We start from the raw sequence: 22605 nt of genomic DNA on the forward strand, positions 1-22605 counted from the left end.
AGCTTAATAGATGGTTCTTCACTGAACCTGTTGAGAGCTAGAAATCATTTTGGTTCCAAACAGTTCGCATTGTAAATGTACCTTGAGAAATGGGACCAAAAGACTTATCCTGCGAGATACCAGATCAGTTCTGGTATTTGGGTCTGTGTCGAAGATAGGTCTGTTGGATTGTCTCCACTGAAAAGTTTGTTTTGTCTTTTTTGATACCAGCTTCATATCAACTAGGCTTTTGAATTGATAAAGAGAGGTTAGATAATTCTTCCCTATGACTCATTTGTTTTCTTAATCCTGAGCATAAAAACTTCCTGAATCTTCAATATGTAATGCTACATGAGATAATGTAACTGATAATAATCATACATCAGTAAAGCCAAGTGTTCAAATTTGGAATGTTTCTGTTGTCTAGTTTTCTCAAATTAGCATCCATGAATATTCTATAGGAATGAGTCAAAACGTGTGTCACAGAACTACTAAGAAATGTGCAAAAAGTTTCATATTGTCTCAGTAATATGAATAATACATTGTGTTAGAATCTTTCACTGAGACATCAAAAATCAGTTTAAGAATTAAGCTAGGGCTGGGGATGTGGCTCAAGCAGTAGCGCACTCGCCTGGCATGCGTGCGGCCCGGGTTCGGTCCTCAGCACCACATACAAACAAAGATGTTGTGTCCGCCGAAAACTAAAAAATAAATATTAAAAAAAATTATCTCTCTCTCTCTCTCTCAAAAATAAATAAATAAATAAATAAAAAGAATTAAGCTAAAAATCACAAGTAAAATTCTATCATTCCACAAATAATAAAATATTGATGCTATGTGAGAATCAGAAATAACAAATTTTGCCATCTAGTAAATTACGGCTCTAGTTGTTAGGATTTTATGAAAATACCATAGAAGATATCAGCTTCCTATGTTCATAATGTATTCCAAATATATTATAATGTATTGAGCAAGTAGAATTTAAGTTCTTGAATTATATAAGTTCTTGAATTATATTGTCTCATTTCATTTTTAAATATGAGAAAATGTATTCAGTAAACTCATACTAAACTGCACAAGAAGTAAAAAAAAAAAAGAGTGGGATTCCCATTCTTTAAGATTTTGAAGAAGACAAAAGCTGCCAAATAGATGACATTTCCAAATTTAGCAAGAATATAAAGAACTATTAATGTGTGTCTTTATTTCCAGACAGCTGGTACTTAATGTGGACCAATACATTACACACATGGATACTTTCATACTCTTAAAAGAATTCTAGTCATTCTTTAGCGAATTACAACTTGTTACCATCATTAAACTCTGGAGCAATCTCCAGAGAAGAATTTCTTTTTTTTTAATCATGAAGGGACTGTTTGTATGTGCTTTATTGCATATTTCAACGCCGTTGCTCAGTAGGGTTTATGTTGATAGGTTTAGGCTGAGCTGTGCTGATTCCAATATTCTTTAGAAAAATGACATATACGTTGACTCAGCCATTCAGTCCATGATTATACCGGGCTTTCTGCAAACATCATTCCAAGATAGGACTTCATTAGTTCATTATACCCTAATGACAAATCTCACAGCTACAGGTTTTAAAATGAGCAAAACCAAGACTGAGTTATTGCCTCTGTAGCAATTCTAGAAAATCTGCATCTCTAATACAATTAAAAGATTCACAGTGATTACATAAATGCCCTTGTGATAATACTATGTAAGTATGTCGTGCAATTAAATGTTCAGAGATGTTGCAATGCTGACTCTTAGAATAACTTGGCTCTTATGTAGTATATTCTTATTTTTAGAATGCACTTGATAATTTAGCCACAAAATAGGCTATCCTTAGACAACTTGGATAGTTTCTGCTATAATTCAAGAAGCTTGTGTGTGTTGTATTTTCAAAAGGAGGCATGCGTATATACATACAAATATGTACACTGTGCACGTGTGTCGTGCGCACGTGTGTATGTGTGAGTGTTGGGCCATGATAGAAAATCTGTATCATTTTTTCTCAGCACCATGGCTACACCTGTAATCCCAGCAGCTTGGGAGACTTAGATGGGAGGATCAGGAGGCCAAAGCCAGCCTTGGCAACCGTGAGATGCTAAGCAACTCAGTAAGACCCTGTCTGTAAATAAAAAATATAAAATAGGGCTGGGGATATGGTTCAGTGGTTGAGTGCCCCTGAGTTCAATCCCCAGTACCCCCACCAAAAAAAAAGAAAAAAAGGAAAGAAAGGAAATATGTATCATTTTTTAAATGTCTGAAAGCTGCTGTTGCAGAGAACTCACTCTTATAGGGGCCCTCTGTGAACACTGGTCAGGCCCACTCACCCAGAAACAGCCCTCCACAATCAAAATTCAGTTTTCTTTGCTGTGGGATTTTTATATTTGAAATCAGAGATTCCCAAAGGTTTGTGTGTTTCCTTGGCGTGTCTCTCTCTCTCTCTCTCTCTCTCTCTCTCTCTCTCTCTGACATTTCATATCACTTCACAGGTTTTGTAAATAGGATTTTCACCTCTGTATTTTCTTTGTTTATGTGGAATGAACATGTGGAACAAGTCTCCTTTGGTACCTATAGATAATCAAATATTCATTTGGCATGAATTCTAGTCTTTAGCCTACTTAGTTTAAATGCTCCTACTCATGGTCTTAGGAGGAAGTGTAATAATCTTCATCATCTCCCAGGTTGTCAAGCACCTAAGAAGCTATTTGTTTTCTTGGTATTTTTCTGGCAGTCACAATCTTCCTCCACTATAACAGCAATTCCTGGGGTTCCAGCCTCATATTCCAAAAAAAGTTAAGCTTTCAGCAGTCAGTTTGTGGAGAGAGCTAGCATCAAACTTTTCAGTTACATTATTTTATTACAAAATTTAATTTTCCTTAAAATATATAATTCTAAGCAGTGAGAAAGATGAAATAAGTATGCGTGTAAAACAAAATGAAAAACATTCTAATATTTTCTTGTTAATACTTAACTGTAATTAAAACATTGCTTAAATATGGCCCTAGATCTATCCCTCTATTGGATTTAGAACATATTTGACTCTTGTACTTTAGAAATAGATATGTTCTGAGGTCTGTGTTCAGCTTCAACACTTAAAACCAATTTGATACAAAAGTTTTCTAATTTCTTTCCCAGTAACCAGTACCATCGATTCTACAGTCTTATTTTTCCTAGATCCTTACTAGTAATGGAAGCTCTTAATTGCTATACCATTTATCTAGTAGCCCAAGACTGTTGCATAACAACTCCTAAACCTCACATTGCTTGGCTAGATGGTTCTGTGATCTTGGATGGGCTCAATCACATATCCACTTACTGCCACTGATCTGGGCAGACTTCACCTGAGCCAACATGGGAAACTGGGTTCTGCTCCATTTGTTCCTCATCCTCCACAAGCTAGCCTAGGCCAGTTCTGCTGGTGATAGAAGAGGTGCAAGAGAGAGCAATTCCCAATGCCCATCCCAAGCTTGTTTGTGGATATTCTATTGGCTAAACTAAGCCACCGGTCAATCAGTGAATGGGAAAGCAAACATGTTACATGAAAAAGTAGGAGACAGAGGGAAAGTAAAGAATTGAAATGATTATTATAGTTTAGCTTGAATGATTTTCAATTGTTTTCTTATTCATTTTTAAATGGGCTTAATGAAAATAATGTGTTCTCTCTTATCTCTCCATTCCAGATTTAGACATCTGAATTCAATTCATTTACCTTACACCTTTGGGAATGATCAGAGGTTATGAATATATGTATCCCTAGAGGCTCAGCAATTAATTAGAATGTGCATGGTAGTCTAATAGTAAGCATTCAAATTCAGTCCAAATAAATCCCATCCATCTGCAAATTAACCTGCCAGGTCAATTTTCCAGTCCTGGTCATATGATCTCTTAGGTTACTTTCCCGTATGATTTCTTTTCTTTTCTTTTCTTTCTTTTATTTTTCTTTCTTTTTTTCTTTTTTCTTTATTTTTTTTTTTGTTGTTGTACTTGAGGATGGACAACATGCCTTGATTTTATTTACTTATTTTTATGTGGTGCTAAGGATCGAACCCAGTGCCTCACACATGCTAGGCAAGCACTCTGCCACTGAGCTATAGCCCCAGACCCTCCAGTCTGATTTTTTAAGTCTATCAATAATAATTATTCTATTCCCAATATGCTAGTACTATAAAGGGAGCTAGATTGCCCTGATTTTACATAACAGATTTAATTGTGTTCTCTGGTGGATTCTTCTCCCCCATCCTTTTTTGGAGGCTTGCAAAAAGAAGGCAATGTGTGATTCCCCAACTTTTCTCATAAGAGTATTGATAATTGCCTTTGTCTGCAACCCAGGTTTAAGCAACAACCAACTTCACTGATTTCTGTAAGAATATATTCAGTTTCATTCAGTAACTCAGATAATGCAGCTGTTGCTAATCTTACATCACCAAATAACAGATCATGCTTTTGTTTTATGTTAATTACAAAAGAGACTATACCTACTTGCACTTGATATGGTCCTTTATTTTATTCCAAGAGAATTAAACAATGTACCAACTTGACTAGCTGCTGCTTCTTTTTCTAGTTCTTCACCATTCCCACTATTTTGAAATAATACTTAGAGAACACTCATTTGTCTATCCTTTTCTTTTAAATTTGATGTCAAAGAGCTATCTATGAGGACTCTAGGTTTGTCTTCAGCTGGCTGATTTAGTTTTGCCCATAAGGAGTTCCAGATGCATAAGCACTTCATACTGAGAGTAACATGGTCTGTACAACTGCAGTAGGTAGAGGCCAAGACCAAGGTCAAGAGGGCAACTGCAGCTCATTTGAGATGGCAATGAGTCTGATAGCTGTATGCTCTTAAGGACAGTGTTAACCTTTGCGCGCTGGTGCCTAAGAAAGATTTAAATGTCTTTTTACTTTCTCATATGCCAAATTAATTTAGCTGATTAATCTATGGAGAAACAACTTAATACTATAGATTAATTAAGCATATGAATATTCTATTAGTGGGCTTGGCTGCTTCATATGTTTCCAAACAAGAAAAATAAAAGTCCACTTGCAAAGAATGACAGCATTTTTGAAAAGTTAATAAATTTTGAATTGAAAATTTGAGATGAATAATCAGATGAATATGAGATTAAAAATCATCATAGCGTGGAGAGAGCCTAAAAACAGTAAGATTATGGAATTATTCCCAAGAGCTGTGGCTGCCAGAATGGTATCAATATAAGCACAGAAAAATAAAATAAAATAAATAGCTCCAAGGAGTCTTATTCCACAGGAATGGGGAAGATCATTCTAAACTCCTTATTTCATAATTGTGTGAGGGAATGTATGCTAACTTCTCTTATTTTTAATTATAACACATATTTTTTCTTCTATGTAAATATTGATACTTTTAGTCATATAGAAGTTAGTAACTGATCTCTACGTCGTAGAATAATAAATGCCAAAATTGTCAATGGTGAGATTTGGCTTCTTAAGCACAAATTTTTCTTCTTTATAAGGCATCTCATCTCTCTCAATTAAGGTTCACAAGATATTTTTTAAAATTTTAAAACTTTTAGCTCAAGTGAGCACCAAAGGAAGATTTATGTTTTTTTTTTAACCATCTAGTTTTGTATATTATCAGCCTTATTTTCCTTGGAAATGTTTGAGTTTTTGTTTAAAAAAAAGATATACAGGTTTGGCATAGACCTGACTACTTGTGTCATTTATATGAGGTGGTCTTTTCATTGTGTTAGAGGAGAATGCTCATTTTGAGACATATGTTTAAGAGTTTTAGGTTGCCTTTATTTTACTTTTTGGGTCAAAGCCTAGTTGAAATGTATTACTAGGACTTCTAATATTCCAGGCCATATATCTTAGCAGGGTGTTATTGTTCCAAGGTCCTAGCTCCTTTCAGAAGGACAATGAACTAAAGCCAATGACTGAACGTTTAGGACTAATTTGTAGTCTGGTTTATCTGATAAACCAGTTTGTAATAATAAAACATAATTGGAAATGTGTTTGGTGTCTGTAACCTTTACTTGCTATTTTGAGAATTTGTAACTCTATTTTTTTTTCTGGGCACTTAAAAATTCTTTATTTGGTTTGTTCAAAAGCCTTTCTAAAGTTTTTATTTTTTCTCAATTTTAATTAATTCATTCAATAAATATTTCTTGTACTGCTACTATGTATTAGACAAGTTGGTAAGTCTAACTAAGAATATCAATGCCAAGGGGCAAAAGTGTGAAATTATTTGGAATTTACCAAATTATTAATTTGCCACAGAGTTTCTACTAATTGTAGATGCAAGATATTTTGAGAAATAAGATTTTCCCTCGGAGGAGGGAAGATGGCGGCGAGGGGAGTGCATTACCCCCGTGTGCTGCTTCACTGTGTGGGAGTATGACAAGTCAGGACGGCTAAAGGATATCTTGTTAGGAATTTCCAGCAATAGTGGGGTGCGCCGGAACCTGGAGGAAGGATTTCCATCGCATGAGGATCGGCTACGGGGACTCAAACGCGAGAGGTTTGTCGCATGGAGGGTAACACTGCTTATTAAGCAAATCGCCCCGCGGCTAGAGTCTGCAAGGCGCGCTGGGATAGAGACGCAGGGTTACAGCGCTGCAGTTTCTGCCAGACGCGCAAGCACCGCACTCAGGGCTGAATTCTGGGTTCGAGACGGGGAAGGAAGCGGTCCATCTCGGTTCTCCACACCGGTCAGACCACAGAGGAGGCCAGCAGCCACCATGTTGGTAAACTGACGTCACCACACCTGTTTTTGACTGACCGCAGCTCATTCAGCCATAGAACAGGTAATTTCAGGCTGCAATTCGCCTGCGGCTTGCAGACAGATTGCTAGGGTTCAGCGCCTGGGGGCTTCTTAAAATCTGATCTTATCGGAGTGAACACGGAGCGCGGGGCGGCCGAGTTCCGGCTCCCGGAACCGTCCCGGAACCGCCCTGGCTCCGGGCTGCGGAGCCTGCGGAGGCTGCTTCTTGGACCCTGCTAATATCAGAGCAAACACGAAACACCAAGAAGCCGAATGCCAGCTCCCGGAACTGAGCCCGCGGGGACTGCTTCTTGGAGCTTACACTTATAGGAGCTTACACCGAGCACAGAGCGGCCGAGTTCCGGCTCCCGGAACCGTCCCGGAACCGCCCTGGCTCAGGGCTGCGGAGCCCGCGGAGGCTGCTTCTTGGACCCTGCTACTATCAGAGCATACACCAAGCACTAAGCGGCCGAATTCCGGCTCCCGGAACTGAGCCCACGGGGGCTGCTTCTTGGAGCTTACACTTATAGGAGCTTACACCGAGCACGGAGCGGCCGAGTTCCGGCTCCCGGAACTTCCCTGGACCGGGGCTAGGAGCCCGCGGAAACTGTGTCTCGGTCCGGGTCCTGCTGAGGGCAGGTCAGGACTCACCCATTGCTTGGGTTGCCTGGCAAGGGGAACGAAATGCTGCCATTCGCATAGGATACCAACATGGCAGAGATCTGATGTCAGCAGAAAGCGGTGGAGGAGAGATCTTCATCAATACCAGCGGTGACATAAGCAGTTGGTCTCCTGGTAAGGGGGGTGAGGCTCAGTCACCCGAGTCTCCTCAATTTGTCCTCGAGCCAGAGGGAAGGAGCCGGGCCGCCGCCAGCCCCCGGAGCAGGCCCAGTGGCTCGCCAGCGTGGTGACCGCGTGACCCCAATTGGAGAGGGGGCGGAGCGGAGCCGCCACCCACACCCGCCAGGTGGGCAGACCCACGACCCAGTAGTACATGGGCGTGGTAGGAGGGGCAGGGCAGAGCCGCCCTTCGCGCTTGCAAGGTAAACAGACCTGTGACAGCCTGGCGGGTCAGGCCCAGTGGCCTGCCAGTGTGGTACACACGTCACCCCAACTCGAGTAGGGGCAGAGCAGATCCTTATCCCACGCCCGGATCAGGCCCTGCCGGTGTGGTGGTCATGTGACCCCAATTGGAGTGGGGGTGGAGCGGAACCGCCACCCGTGCCCGCAGGGTGAGCAGACCAGTGATCAACCTGCAGATCAGGCCCAGGGGTCCGCAGGCGTGGTAGGAGGGGCAGGGCAGATCCGCCGCCCGCGCCTTCAAGGTAGGCAGACCTACAACAGACCGGCGGATCAGGCCCAGGAGCCTGCCGGCGGGGTACAAACACCACCCTAATTGGAGTAGGGACAGAGCAGAGTCGCCTCCCTTGCCAGGAACAGACCCAGCATCCTGCAGGCGGGGTAGTCACGACACCCCAATTGGAGTAGGGGCAAAGCAGAGCCTCCACCCGTGCCCGAAAGGTGGGCAGATCTGCGACCGACCAGCGGGACAGGCCCAGTGGCCTGCTGGTACGACAGACACGTCACCCCAATTGGAGTAGGGGCAGAACAGAGCCGCCACCAGCTCCCAGAACAGGCCCAGTGACCTGCCGGCGTGGTAGCCACGACACCCCAATTGGAATAAGGAGAGAGCAGAGCCGCCGCCCGCACCTGCAGGAAAGATACGCAAGCAGTATGAAAAGACAAGGAAAGAAAGGACCACAAGCAATGCAGGTCAACGCAACTTTAGAAGAGGTAACAGCTGCAGCAGATGGAATGTCAGATAAAGAATTCAGGATATACATGCTTCAGATGATCTGGAGTATCAAGGAAGACATTAAACAGCAAAATCAGACAATGAAAGATCACTTCGACAACGAATTACGCAAACAAATCCAGGAAGCAAAGGATCAACTATACAGGGAGATAGAGGTTATAAAAAACAAGCAATCAGAAATCCTAGAAATGCAGGAAGCAATAAACCAACTTAAAAACTCAATGGAGAATACTACCAACAGAGTAGAACACTTAGAAGATAGAACATCAGACAATGAAGACAAAGTATTTCAACTGGAAAAGAACATAGACAGCTCAGCAAGACTGTTAAGAAACCATGAGCAGAACATCCAAGAAATATGGGATAACATTAAGAGACCAAACTTAAGAGTCATTGGGATACAGGAAGGTACAGAGCTCCAAACCAAAGGAATGAGCAGTCTATTCAATGAAATAATACAAGAAAACTTCCCAGACTTGAAGAATGAGACAGAATCCCAAATCCTAGAAGCCTACAGGACGCCGAATGTGCAAAATCATAAGAGATCCACACCTAGACACATTATAATGAAGATGCCCAACATACAGAATAAGGAGAGAATTTTAAAAGCTACAAGAGAAAGGAAGCAGATTACATTTAGGGGCAAGCCAATCAGGATAACAGCTGATCTTTCAACACAGACTCTGAAAGCTAGAAGATCCTGGAATAACATATTTCAAACACTGAAAGATAATGGGTTCCAACCAAGAATTGTGTATCCAGCGAAATTAAGCTTCAGGATGGAGAATGAAATTAAAACCTTCCACGATAAACAAAAGTTTAAAGAATTCGCAGCTAGAAAACCATCTCTTCAAAACATCCTAGCCAAAGTATTACAGGAAGAGGAAATGGAAAATAACAATGAAAACCAACAGTGGGAGGTAGGACAGTAAAGGGAGGGGGGAAACAATCAAAGAGGAAAACAAACAATGTTTAGTAACAGAAATAAACAAATATGGCTGGAAGAACAACCCATATCTCAATAATAACCCTAAATGTTAATGGCTTAAACTCACCAATTAAGAGACACAGGCTAGTAGAATGGATCACAAAACAAGACCCAACAATATGCTGCCTACAGGAGACGCATTTGATAGGAAAAGACATACATAGGCTGAAGGTGAAAGGTTGGGAAAAATCATATCACTCATATGGACTTCGGAAACAAGCAGGCGTGTCCATACTCATATCAAATAAAATAGATTTCAAGCCAAAGTTAATCAAAAGAGATAAAGAGGGACACTACATACTGCTTAAGGGAACCATACACCAACAAGACATAACAATCATAAATATTTATGCCCCAAACAATGGTGCAGCTATGTTCGTCAAACAAACTCTTCTCAAGTTCAAGAGTCTAATAGACCACCACACCATAATCATGGGAGACTTCAACACACCTCTCTCGCCACTGGACAGATCTTCCAAACAAAAGTTGAATAAGGAAACTATAGAACTCAATAACACTATTAATAACCTAGACCTAATTGACATATATAGAGTATACCACCCAACATCAAGCAGTTACACTTTTTTCTCAGCAGCACATGGATCCTTCTCAAAAATAGATCATATATTATGTCACAGGGCAACTCTTAGACAATATAAAGGAGTAGAGATATTACCATGCATCTTATCTGATCATAATGGAATGAAACTGAAAATCAACGATAAAAGAAGGAAGGAAAAAGCATACATCAATTGGAGAATGAACAATAGGTTACTGAATGATCAATGGGTTATAGAAGACATCAAGGAGGAAATTAAAAAATTCTTAGAGATAAATGAAAACACAGACACAACATATCGGAATCTATGGGACACATTGAAAGCAGTTCTAAGAGGAAAATTCATTGCTTGGAGTTCATTCCTTAAAAAAAGAAAAAACCAACAAATAAATGATCTCATACTTCATCTCAAAATCCTTGAAAAAGAAGAGCAAAACAACAGCAAAAGAAGTAGAAGGCAAGAAATAATTAAAATCAGAGCTGAAATTAATGAAATCGAAACAAAAGAAACAATTGAAAAAATTGACAAAACTAAAAGTTGGTTCTTTGAAAAAATAAACAAAATCGACAGACCCTTAGCGATGCTAGTGAAGAGAAGAAGAGAGAGAACTCAAATTACTAGCATACGGGATGAAAAAGGCAATATCACAACAGACACTTCAGAAATACAGAAGATAATCAAAAACTATTTTGAATCCTTATACTCCAATAAATTAGAAGATAGTGAAGGCATAGATAAATTTCTTAAGTCATATGATCTGCCCAGATTGAGTCAGGAGGATATAGAAAACCTAAACAGACCAATATCAATTGAGGAGATAGAAGAAACCATAAAAGACTACCAACTAAGAAAAGCCCAGGTCCCGATGGGTATACAGCAGAATTTTACAAAACCTTTAAAGAAGAACTAATACCAATACTTTTCAAGCTACTTCAGGAAATAGAAAAGGAGGGAGAACTTCCAAATTCATTCTATGAGGCCAACATCACCCTGATACCTAAACCAGACAAAGACACTTCAAAGAAAGAAAACTACAGACCAATATCTCTAATGAACCTAGATGCAAAAATCCTCAATAAAATTCTGGCGAATCGGATACAAAAACATATAAAAAAAATTGTACACCATGATCAAGTAGGATTCATCCCTGGGATGCAAGGCTGGTTCAATATACGGAAATCAATAAATGTTATTCACCACATCAATAGACTTAAAAATAAGAACCATATGATCATCTCGATAGATGCGGAAAAAGCATTTGACAAAGTACAGCATCCCTTTATGTTCAAAACTCTAGAAAAACTAGGGATAACAGGAACATACCTCAATATTGTAAAAGCAATCTATGCTAAGCCTCAGGCTAGCATTATTCTGAATGGAGAAAAACTGAAGGCATTCCCTCTAAAATCTGGAACAAGACAGGGATGCCCTCTCTCTCCACTTCTCTTCAACATAGTTCTCGAAACACTGGCCAGAGCAATTAGACAGACGAAAGAAATTAAAGGCATAAAAATAGGAAAAGAAGAAATTAAATTATCACTATTTGCAGATGATATGATTCTATATCTAGCAGACCCAAAAGGCTCTACAAAGAAACTATTAGAGCTAATAAATGAATTCAGCAAAGTGGCTGGATTTAAAATCAACACGCATAAATCAAAGGCATTCCTGTATATCAGCGACAAATCCTCTGAAATGGAAATGAGGACAACCACTCCATTCAAAATATCTTCAAAAAAAATAAAATACTTGGGAATCAACCTAACAAAAGAGGTGAAAGACTTATACAATGAAAACTACAGAACCCTAAAGAGAGAAATAGAAGAAGATCTTAGAAGATGGAAAAATATACCCTGTTCATGGATAGGCAGAACTTTCATCATCAAAATGGCAATATTACCAAAAGTTCTCTATAGGTTTAATGCAATGCCAATCAAAATCCCAATGGCATTTCTTGTAGAAATAGAGAAAGCAATCATGAAATTCATATGGAAAAATAAAAGACCCAGAATAGCAAAAACAATGCTAAGCAAGAAGTGTGAATCAGGCGGTATAGCGATACCAGACTTCAAACTATACTACAGAGCAATAGTAACAAAAACAGCATGGTACTGGTACCAAAACAGGCGTGTGGACCAATGGTACAGAATAGAGGACACAGAAACCAATCCACAAAACTACAACTATCTTATATTTGATAAAGGGGCTAAAAGCATGCAATGGAGGAAGGATAGCATCTTCAACAAATGGTGCTGGGAAAACTGGAAATCCATATGCAACAAAATGAAACTGAATCCCTTTCTCTCGCCATGCACAAAAGTGAATTCAAAATGGATCAAGGAACTTGATATCAAATCAGAGACGCGCCGTCTGATAGAAGAAAAAGTTGGCTACGATCTACAGTCGGTGGGGTCGGGCTGCAAATTCCTCAATAGGACACCCATAGCACAAAAGTTAATAACTAGAATCAACAAATGGGACTTACTCAAACTAAGAAGTTTTTTCTCAGCAAAAGAAACAATAAGAGAGGTAAATAGGGAGCCTACATCCTGGGAACAAATCTTTACTCCTCACACTTCAGATAGAGCCCTAATATCCAGAGTATACAAAGAACTCAAAAAATTAGACAATAAGAGAACAAACAACCCAATCAACAAATGGGCCAAGGACCTGAACAGACACTTCACAGAGGAGGACATACAGTCAATCAACAAGTACATGAAAAAATGCTCAACATCTCTAGCTGTCAGAGAAATGCAAATCAAAACCACCCTAAGATACCATCTCACTCCAGTAAGATTGGCAGCCATTCGGAAGTCAAACAACAACAAGTGCTGGCGAGGATGTGGGGAAAAGGGTACACTTGTACATTGCTGGTGGGACTGCAGATTGGTGCAGCCAATTTGGAAAGCAGTATGGAGATTTCTTGGAAAGCTGGGAATGGAGCCACCATTTGACCCAGCTATTCCCCTTCTTGGTCTATTCCCTAAAGACCTAAAAAGAGCATGCTACAGGGACACTGCTACATCGATGTTCATAGCAGCACAGTTCACAATAGCAAGACTGTGGAACCAACCTAGATGCCCTTCAATAGACGAATGGATAAAAAAAATGTGGCATTTATACACAATGGAGTATTACTCTGCATTAAAAAATGACAAAATCATAGAATTTACAGGGAAATGGATGGCATTAGAGCAGATTATGCTAAGTGAAGCTAGCCAATCCCTAAAAAACAAATGCCAAATGTCTTCTTTGATATAAGGAAAGTAACTAAGAACAGAGTAGGGACGAAGAACAGGAGAAGAAGATTAACATTTAACAGGGATGAGAGGTGGGAGGGAAAGGGAGAGAGAAGGTAAATTGCACGGTAATGGAAGGAGACCCTCAGGGTTATACAGTGGAGGGGGTAGAGAGAGAGGAGGGGAGGGGAGGGGAGAGGTGGGGAGGGGGGAGGGTGGATGATGGGAAAGGCAGCGGAGCACAACAGACACTAGTATGGCAATTTGTAAATCAATGGATGTGTAACTGATGTGAATCTGCAATCTGTGTATGGGGTGAAGGTGGGAGTTCATAACCCACTAGAATCAAAGTGTGGAATATGATATGTCAAGAAATTTGTAATGTTTTGAACAACCCACAATAAAAAATTAAAAAAAAAAAAAAAAAAAAAAAAGAGCTTTTTGTTGTTGTTCATTTTATTATCAAGTCTGGTTTCCTTCCACATTCAGCTTTGGCTCCTCTGTCTCCCTTGTGCCCACCCCCAGAGTGCCAGCACCCAACGTATTTTCTCATATTATGTATAGGTAATAAAAAAAAAAAAAAAAAAAAAAAAAAGATTTTCCCTCAAGTTTTGAAAATAATATATCTATAGAATTGTGGTTATTTATTGGTATTCTTATATTTACTTCTATTTTGATAGCATCATTTTATACATCAATCGGGGGAATCCTTATTTTCCCAATTAAGCCATAAAATTCCTCTTCTTTTGTATTTACAGCATTCAGCACAGAGCAAACACTCAAATGTTTGTTTGGTTAATTTGTCTTTAAACTACCTATGCAGTATTGAAAGGCATAAGCATTTCTTTAATCTGTACTTCAAGGAGAAGAAGAAAAATAGAAAATATTGAACATGTCTATTAAAAGATCAGAACCTAATCTTTTAAAAAATATTTTTAGTTGTATATGGACACAATACTTTTATTTTATGTTTCTATTTTTATGTGGTGCCGGGGATCAAACACAGTGCCTTATGCATGCTAGGCAAGTGCTTTACCACTGAGCCATGACCCCAGCCCAAGGAACCTAATCTTTATGCCACAGAACCAAAATTGGTGAAAGTAACTGTGCCTTTGCAGAATTGAGAAAATTTTTCATATTTGGACCTAGACTGAGCTGGGAGAGATCATAGAGCCAATCTCCTCTCACTTTCTTTTGCTATAATACCTCCTCTCTTTTTTTTTAATTTTACTAAGAATTTAACAAGAGATTTACACTCAACTCATCTTTAAGTATTGTTAAGTATACTGACAACATTGTTCAGCAGATGTCTAGAACTGATTCATGTTGCGTATCTAAGACTGTATTCACTGAACAGCAATTCCCTGTTTGCCTGCTCCTTAGCCCCAGCAACCTTTCCCCACTCTGTTTCTATGTTTTTGACTATTCTAGATACCTTATGTAAGTGAAATCACACAATATTTATGCTTTGTGACTGGCATATTTTATAACACAATGTCCTCAAAATTCCTCTGTATTGTTGCATACAATAGGATTTCCTTGTTTTTAAAAGCAGAATAATATTGTGTTGTATGAATTTATCACATTTTCTTAATCCACTCACCCATCAGTGGACATTTTTAGGTTGTATGCACATCTTAACTCTTGTGGATAATGCTGCAATGAACATCGTATTCATGTTATTCCAATTTACTTTTGAGATTCTGATTTCAATTCTTATGGGTAAGAACCCAGAAGCAGGATTGCCAGATCAGCTAATATTTCTATCTTTAATACTTTGATGAGGGACCTCCACATTGTTCTCCACATTGTCTGCACTGTTTTTTATTCCCACCAATAGTGTGCAAGGGTTCCCTCTTCTCTGCATCCTCACCAACACAGATCTTTTCTCTTTTCAATAACAGCCATCCTAACAGGTATGAAGTGATACCTCATAGTGCTTTGATTGCATTTCCTTGATGACTAGTGATGTTGAATATCTTTGCATGTCCATTTGTATGTATTCTTTTGAGAAATGTCTATTCAGAAACCATAACCATATTTAAATTGGGTTGGGTTTTGCTGCTAAGATGAAGGAGTTCCTTATATGTTTTGGATATTACCCCTCATTAGATATGTGGTTTGCAAATATTTTCTCCCATTCCGTAGATTGTCTTTTCACTCCCTTTGTTATTTCCTTTGTGGTGCAGGATCTTTTTCGTTTGATATAGTACCACCTGTCTATTTTTGTTCTTGTAGTCTGTGGTTTTTAGTGTCATATCTGAGAAATCATTGCCAAAACCAATGTCATGGAGCCTTTCTCCTATGTTTTTCCCATGTTTTCTTCTATAGTTTCAGGCCTTAGGTTTATGTCTTTAATACATATTGAATTGATTTTTGTACATGGTGAAAGATAAGAATGCAATTTTATTCTTTTGCCTGTGAATGTCCAGTTTTACCAACAGCATTTGTTGAAGAGACTGTTCTTTCCCCATTGTGTATCCTTGGTACACAATGTCAAAGATCAGTTGACAACTGTGTGAGTTTACTTCTAGATGTTCTATTCTGTTCCATTAGTCTACATCTGTCTTTATGCTATTACCATACTGTTATAATTACTGTAGCTTTGTCAAATATCTGAAATCAGTAAGTATGGTGCCTCTAGCTTTGTTCTTCCTTCTCAAGATTGCTTTGACTCTTCAGGAGACTTGGTGGTTCCATATGGATTTTAGGATTAGTTTTTCGAATTTCTGCAAAAAACTTCCACTGGGATTTTGAGAGAAAATGCATTGGATCTATAGATCATTTGGTAGAGTATGCACATCTTAACAATATTAAATCTTCCACTCTGTGCACATAGAATATTTTTTCACTTATTTGTTTTATCTTTATTTTCTTTCATCAATGTTTTGTCATTTCCAGTGAAAAGTCTTTCACCTAATTATTTCAGTTTATTTATGTATTTTATTTTATTGATGCTATTGTAAATGGGGCTATTCTCCTAAATACCTTTCTGTTTACTTCATTGTTAATGTATAGGGACACAACTGATTTTTATGTTGATTTTGTTTCCTTTAATTTGATCAAAGTTTTTATTAGTTCTAACAGGATTTTTGTTGTATTTTTAGAGAATTCTACAATGTAATATTATGCCATCTTCAAACGGAGATGATTTTACTTTTTTGTTTTTTGTCTGATTGTCCTGCTAGCTAAGAATGGGCATCTTTCCCTTGTTCTTGATCTTAGAGGAAAAAACACTGAGTAAGATGTTATCTGTGGGCTTTTCAAATATGTTGTTTATTTTCCTAAGGAAATTTCTTTCTATTCCAATTTTTTTAATCATGAAATGTGTTGAATTTTTTTTCTGTATCTATTAACATGATCGTGTGATTTTATTCCTCTTCCTGTTAAGGAGGTAGTTCTTAACCTTAGCTGCCCTTCAGGATCAGCTGGTAAATTTAAATATGAAATAAAAACATGCAGATACATAAATGCGGGGGTGGATCCCTGCCATTGGAAATATTATAAAAATTCTTTAAATGATTTTTAATTTCCATCCAGGGTTAGAAGTGCTATTCTATTGATGGGGATCATTGTGAAAAGATGAGGTTTGTCTCTAGCTCCCTAGGAATTTAGAGACAGATAATGAAGAAAAGAAGGAATTTTCTGATAAAGAAACGTGTCAAAATTCTTCATTCAGCTTTCTATGAAATGACCCTGTCTGCTATGTGGGAGGGATGGTCTGGGTACCAGCATTCAAGGTATAAAACCGGTGGTTGCACCAGGTTCTACTGTGCGCAGTTTGTAGTCAACCAGTATGAATCACCCTCAGCCTTGCCCAGTGAAGCAAATGTACTAAGCACTTTCTGAGATTTCCTTTCATTCCATTGTCAACTAAGCCTATAAAAATGATCTCAGTTTCCAAGTTGGTAATGATTGACCAGATTAATGTCTCCAAATCCTTAAACCTTCCAATCCATAGAGTCGAGTTTAACTTTTCATCTTTCATTCAGCATCCATTCCAATGGACCTTCTCTCCCTGTCAGCTAAAAAAAGAAAGCCTTCCTAATGCTACCAAATTCTATCATTGCCTTTGTTTGGGCCTTATTTGTAGGAGATAGAAGATCTAATTGTTTTGCTTAATATTAATCAGAGAGAGAAGCACAGGCAGAGACAGAGATAGACACTGAATATTAAGAGCAAAAAGAGGGATATCAGAACTGTGGGCACTGGGGAAGCTGTAGAACACTAGGTGACATCGATTCATGCACCATCATTAGCAAAAGCCATCAGGACATAACGACCAACATCAAATAGCTGCAGAACTAGGCTCCATCTCTGGGCTGGGGATAGGGCTTCAGGTCAGGGAAGGATCCTGTCCTAGTAAAAGAGAGAGTCATGCTGTGGGCAGCAGAACTAACAACCAGTATCATTGCCTCTGAGATAATTTTTATCTTACTTTGTAGATTATTCCTTTTATTTTTTATGGAACTATTAATTTTGAATCTTGGCCCCACTATTTTCCAGCTGTATGACATTGGGCTGGATTTTAATTTCTCTGGGATTTAATTTGCTCATCTATGAAGTCCAGGGGGCAGTGCCTGGAACAGAGTAAGAATTTAATAAATATTTGTTGAATGAATATCCCAAATGCCCTTCAACTAAAAGTGAAATGTGTGACCCTGAAAAGAGGTACTTTCTCATCCAGATACGTAGTTAAAGCCCATTTGGCTGCTAGATAGGAAAAGGAACAGAAGTTGCTCCTAATATACATGGTTTTAAAGAGAAATGCTGTGATTCTCCAGAACCCCATTTTGCAATGGACATCTGGGTGATATGGAAGGATGAGAGAACTTTTGTCTCCAGCCAAGATAACTCATACATTTCCAACTCAAGGGTTGTGTCGGGTGAGGTTGTTAGAGCCCTAGTGTTTTATAATATACATTTTCCTCCTGGGGAAGATGGAAGAGTTGGACTTGATGCTGCTAAAACACATTTATTTTTATTCTCATTCTTTGCCTCTTTTGGCTACTGAGAAAATATAAGATCATTTGCAAACCTTATGGCTTGTGTGTATGTATTATAAAGTGCATGTCCTTCCTGCTTGTGGATTTCAAGCCAAAGGCTGCAATCACCCAGCCCCCACCCTAGCCCTCTTTCCGAGGGAGCAAATGCATTGCAGTGACAAACACAACTAGAATAAATACATGAAAATAAACATATCCCTAGCTAAGAGCCAAGAGTTTTGGGTTTTTTTCCCCTCCTTTGGTAGCTATTTAGTTTCATTTTAAACTTTTCCTCTTTAACTTATTGTAGGAAGACTTTAATCAGGTTTTGGGGTCCATATATGAGGCTGAAAGTTCTTCATGGCCTGAAGTTACCTTGACAGCATTTCCTTCTGCTTTAGTCCTTCCCTCTTCCTTTCACCATCTTTTCCTTGTTCCATCCCTCAGTGTCTTCTTCCCTCCCTTCCTGTTCTCTTGAGTGCTAACAATGTGCCCGGGCCCTTGCTAGGCACTGCGGCTCAAAGATCCAACACAGACTTCAGGAGAGAAAAGCAGATCGACAGACAAAATAAGGTTTCCTGAAAATGAAAGGAGACCTGGGTGACTGCAGAACTCTGTCCTAGTCCTTGGAAATGCTGGGCTCTCTGCTGCCTCTGTGCCTCTGGTCCTGATGAGCCTCCACCTACAATGCCCCTCCCTGCCCATGTGCACCAATCAAATTCCTGAATGTTAATTAAAGCCACCCTCAGGCTCCCAGGGCTACCTTTGTAAGGTATCCTGTTCACACCACTTGAGTCATCTTTGCATGATATGGCTGTCCCAATACTGCTCTCACTGGGCTATCAGTGCTGTGGTGACAGGTGGTATCTTGCTTTTTTTTTTTTTTTGGTACCTTCCCACCTTGCACATACTTAGTCCATGTTGGATGAATTTACTGGAAAAAAAAAAATATATATATATATATAAAATAGTTTGGGCAGCAGGAGTAGAGAGGGAGGACTGATTCTCTAATTCTCTAATTCTCCTTTTTCTATTCACATTCTTGGGACTCCTGCAGCCCATATAGAACATCCTACCTAAGAATCTCCTTTGAAAGTTATTCCCTCTCATTTACCTCTCTCTCTCTCTTTCAAATCCCTTCTGTATTCAGTGTCCATACCATACCTATCTGTTGTTGACTAGCTGTTAAACTGTATATTCTCTGATTAATGTGGATTGTTTCCAAAGAAATATAGCTTTGTAAGAGTCAGGAGATGTCATCATAGTTGAATCTTTCACACTGCGTTACTTCATACTGGTTTAGACTGGATGCTCAATAAATATGTTAAGTGACTGTAAATCAGAAAGCATTATATAAAGGCTTGTTAACCAGGAAGTGCTGCCCAGGGGCTCCTTCTCATGGTGGGAGTGCTTATTGTATATTGTTTCATTAGATGGTCAGGGCCATATTCTCAGAGCAGTTCTGCTTCATTAGAAGCCGGAGCATGATCATTATGGTTTATGATGTTGTGCTTCATGCTTTTTTCTTATTTTGATTACATAAGCATTCTGCTCATTTTCATAACCCTGACCCATATTTGTGAATACTTGACGCTTTGTTGTTAACATGTCCGTCTTTGAAAAAGAGGTAGAGATATATAAAATCATACTTGTTTGGAAAAAAAAAATTAGCGTGATTTTTCTAGTTGTTATTTGGAACATACCAAACTCTCAGAGTGGCAAATAAACCAGCTTGAAACTCACAGAACAAACTCCAAATTCAGTGTATAAAATTCCTATATGATCTAAAATTTAATTTAATAGCTCTAAAACCTTCTAACTATTGCTCAATAATCTAGCAAAAGTCTAAGACGGGTATAGGAATACACGTTTATAACCCAGCTACTCAGGAGGTGGAGGCAGAAGAATTGCAAGTTGGAGGGCAGTCTGGACAGACCCTATCTCAAAATAAAATAAAAAGAGCTAGAGATGTAGCTCAGTGGTGGATCACTCATCTTGCATGTGCAAGGCCCTGAGTTCAATCTCTAGTACTGAAAAAAAAAAAAATCTGTGAAAAGTCCAGAGAACCTTTCTGAATTCCTTCTGGTTGAAAGGAGATCAAACAACTAGAGGGGATGTTGTCTTAGAATATTTTCCCCCAATCTACATAATTTCCATTGATATCAAATTTAGTTTCCACATTAGGTTTTAGTAACTCTCTATACAAAAGCCAGGGTCTCCAAGTTGGCAGTGCATTCAGTACATTTTTATAATGAGAGATTATTATAGAGCAGAAGTGTTGAAATATAAAACTGAGGTCACAAAACAATATGTTATCTATGCCGAAGAAGCACTTTTAAGTCTACTCCACAATTTATGGCATTATTTTTTAATCTGGGCCTCCACCATTCCTGAGTCGATGTTAAGGCTGACTCTTCTTTTGGCTCATTAGGTCACATTGGAGCCTCTGGCAGGCTGTGAAGAATCAGTGTGACCCCCGGCTGTGTCTGTTCCCAGCCAACTCGCCTCCTGACCCATGAAGGCTGGCAGCACGCCTCCTTGTTGTTGGTTGTATTATTACAGCAGAAAAGCTTTCGCGAAAGCCACATTTATCAGCTTGTCATAATAGTTTGGCTTGTATATCTATCTGTTCAGAAAAAAAATAATAAATCTCTCCCTTGTCCCTAATCTATTTGAGGCTTGTGATGTATCACATGCCGAAAAAGCAGCGGGAAACATAGAGATCCTGCATGGGACTCAGGGACCTTTCAACCAAATGATTAAGGAAAAGAAGTATTTTTTTTAAATCTTTTAAAAATTATTTGTTCTTTTTAGTTATACATGACGGTAGACTGTATTTTGACACATTGTACATACATATAGTATAATTCCCTTTCTTGTGGTTGTACACCATATGGAGTTACACTGTTCGTGTATTCATATATGAACATAGGAAAGTTATGTCCGATTCATTCTGTCATTCCATTCCCATCCCCTCTCCCTTCCTCCCTTCCCTCCTTCCCCCTGCCCAGTCTAGTGAACCTCTACCCCCTCACCTCCCACCCCATCCCTGCCTATTGTGAATCGGCATCCCAGAGAGTACATTCAGCCTTTAGTTTTTTTAGGGATTGGCTTATTTACTTAGCATAATAGTTTCTAGTTCCATCCATTTACTGGCAGATGTCTTAATTTCATTCTTCTTTATGACTGAATAATATTCCATCGTGTATATGTATCACATGGAAAGAGGTATTTTTTTCTGTGTGCTTTTGAAAGTTCCAGAGCACCAGGGACCTCTATCTCTTGTTTTAAAGCTACTTTTCCTCTGCAGGCTGTGTTTTGGGGATGCATTATTTTCCCAGAATGTTAGTGATTTTGTTTGATAAAGGAGCTTTAAACACAAATGAGAAAAAGAATTAAGTGTACCTACAAAGAAGTTCAAAGATACTTCTTTAACTGTTTAAGATCAGTTTTTCATAGATAGGTATTACCACATTTTATATTGCTTGTTATAGAAAATTTTGTAAGCAAATCTGCTATTATTTGAGGTAGGCAGTTGTCTGAAAGTACATGGCAAAGTGGAGGGAGGTAGGCTCAAAATCATTATTCAGACAAAATATACATTAATTTAATGTCTGTTAAAAACAAATTAAAATCTATTAATATTAGTACTACTCACTAGAGATACATACGAGGGCATTTCCAGTAATTTAGAAACATGCTACGTAAGAAAAATACAATATAAACATGGTTGTCTATAGATATTTTTTTGAAGAGACAGTGCAGAATTTATTCCTATTGTTGGGCTCAAGCTTCCCCCAAATAATGTTTCCATGTGAACAAGGTTTGTTTTGTTTCAAGATACAATAAATCAGAATTAACTCTTGACTATTTTAAACATGGAGTACCATATAAAGCACATGGAATGACCTTTTAAGCTTGAGAGTGAACCAGAGCAAAGGGTAAGATTAAAAAGTAGACTTGTAGAAACCCCAAGGATGACATGTCATTGAACTCCCTTTCTTTTCACACCAGGCAAGACCACAGCTACCCATCTGTCATACAGACTACAGCTGTATCCCCAGGTGTCCAGCATCTAGTTCCAGCCGTAGATGAGGACACTGAGCATCTGAGGATAACTTTGTACACAGGGTCCAAAGGGTCACATGGCTTCCTTTGTAGCAGCTGAATTGACTAGTATCAAGTTTTTTTTTTTTTTTTTTCTTGAAAGAACCTCTTGCAATAATGTATCAACAGCAAAAGAAAAGAATCTGGGGGGCCCTTGCCTTTGGTCCTCTCAGGTGTTCTGAG

General features: G+C 38.8%; 1 protein-coding gene across 3 annotated transcripts in view; it reads left to right on the plus strand.

The window, feature by feature from the left end:
* The window catches only part of Adamtsl1 (ADAMTS like 1), a 935498-nt gene that overhangs the window by 575725 nt on the left and 337168 nt on the right, over positions 1 to 22605 (plus strand). The window lies entirely within an intron of this gene.

Source organism: Marmota monax, unplaced genomic scaffold, assembly GCF_021218885.2.
Source record: "Marmota monax isolate L192 unplaced genomic scaffold, Marmota_monax_Labrador192_F-V1.1 WCK01_AAM20220418_F8-fsc00033, whole genome shotgun sequence".
Classification (NCBI taxonomy): domain Eukaryota; kingdom Metazoa; phylum Chordata; class Mammalia; order Rodentia; family Sciuridae; genus Marmota; species Marmota monax.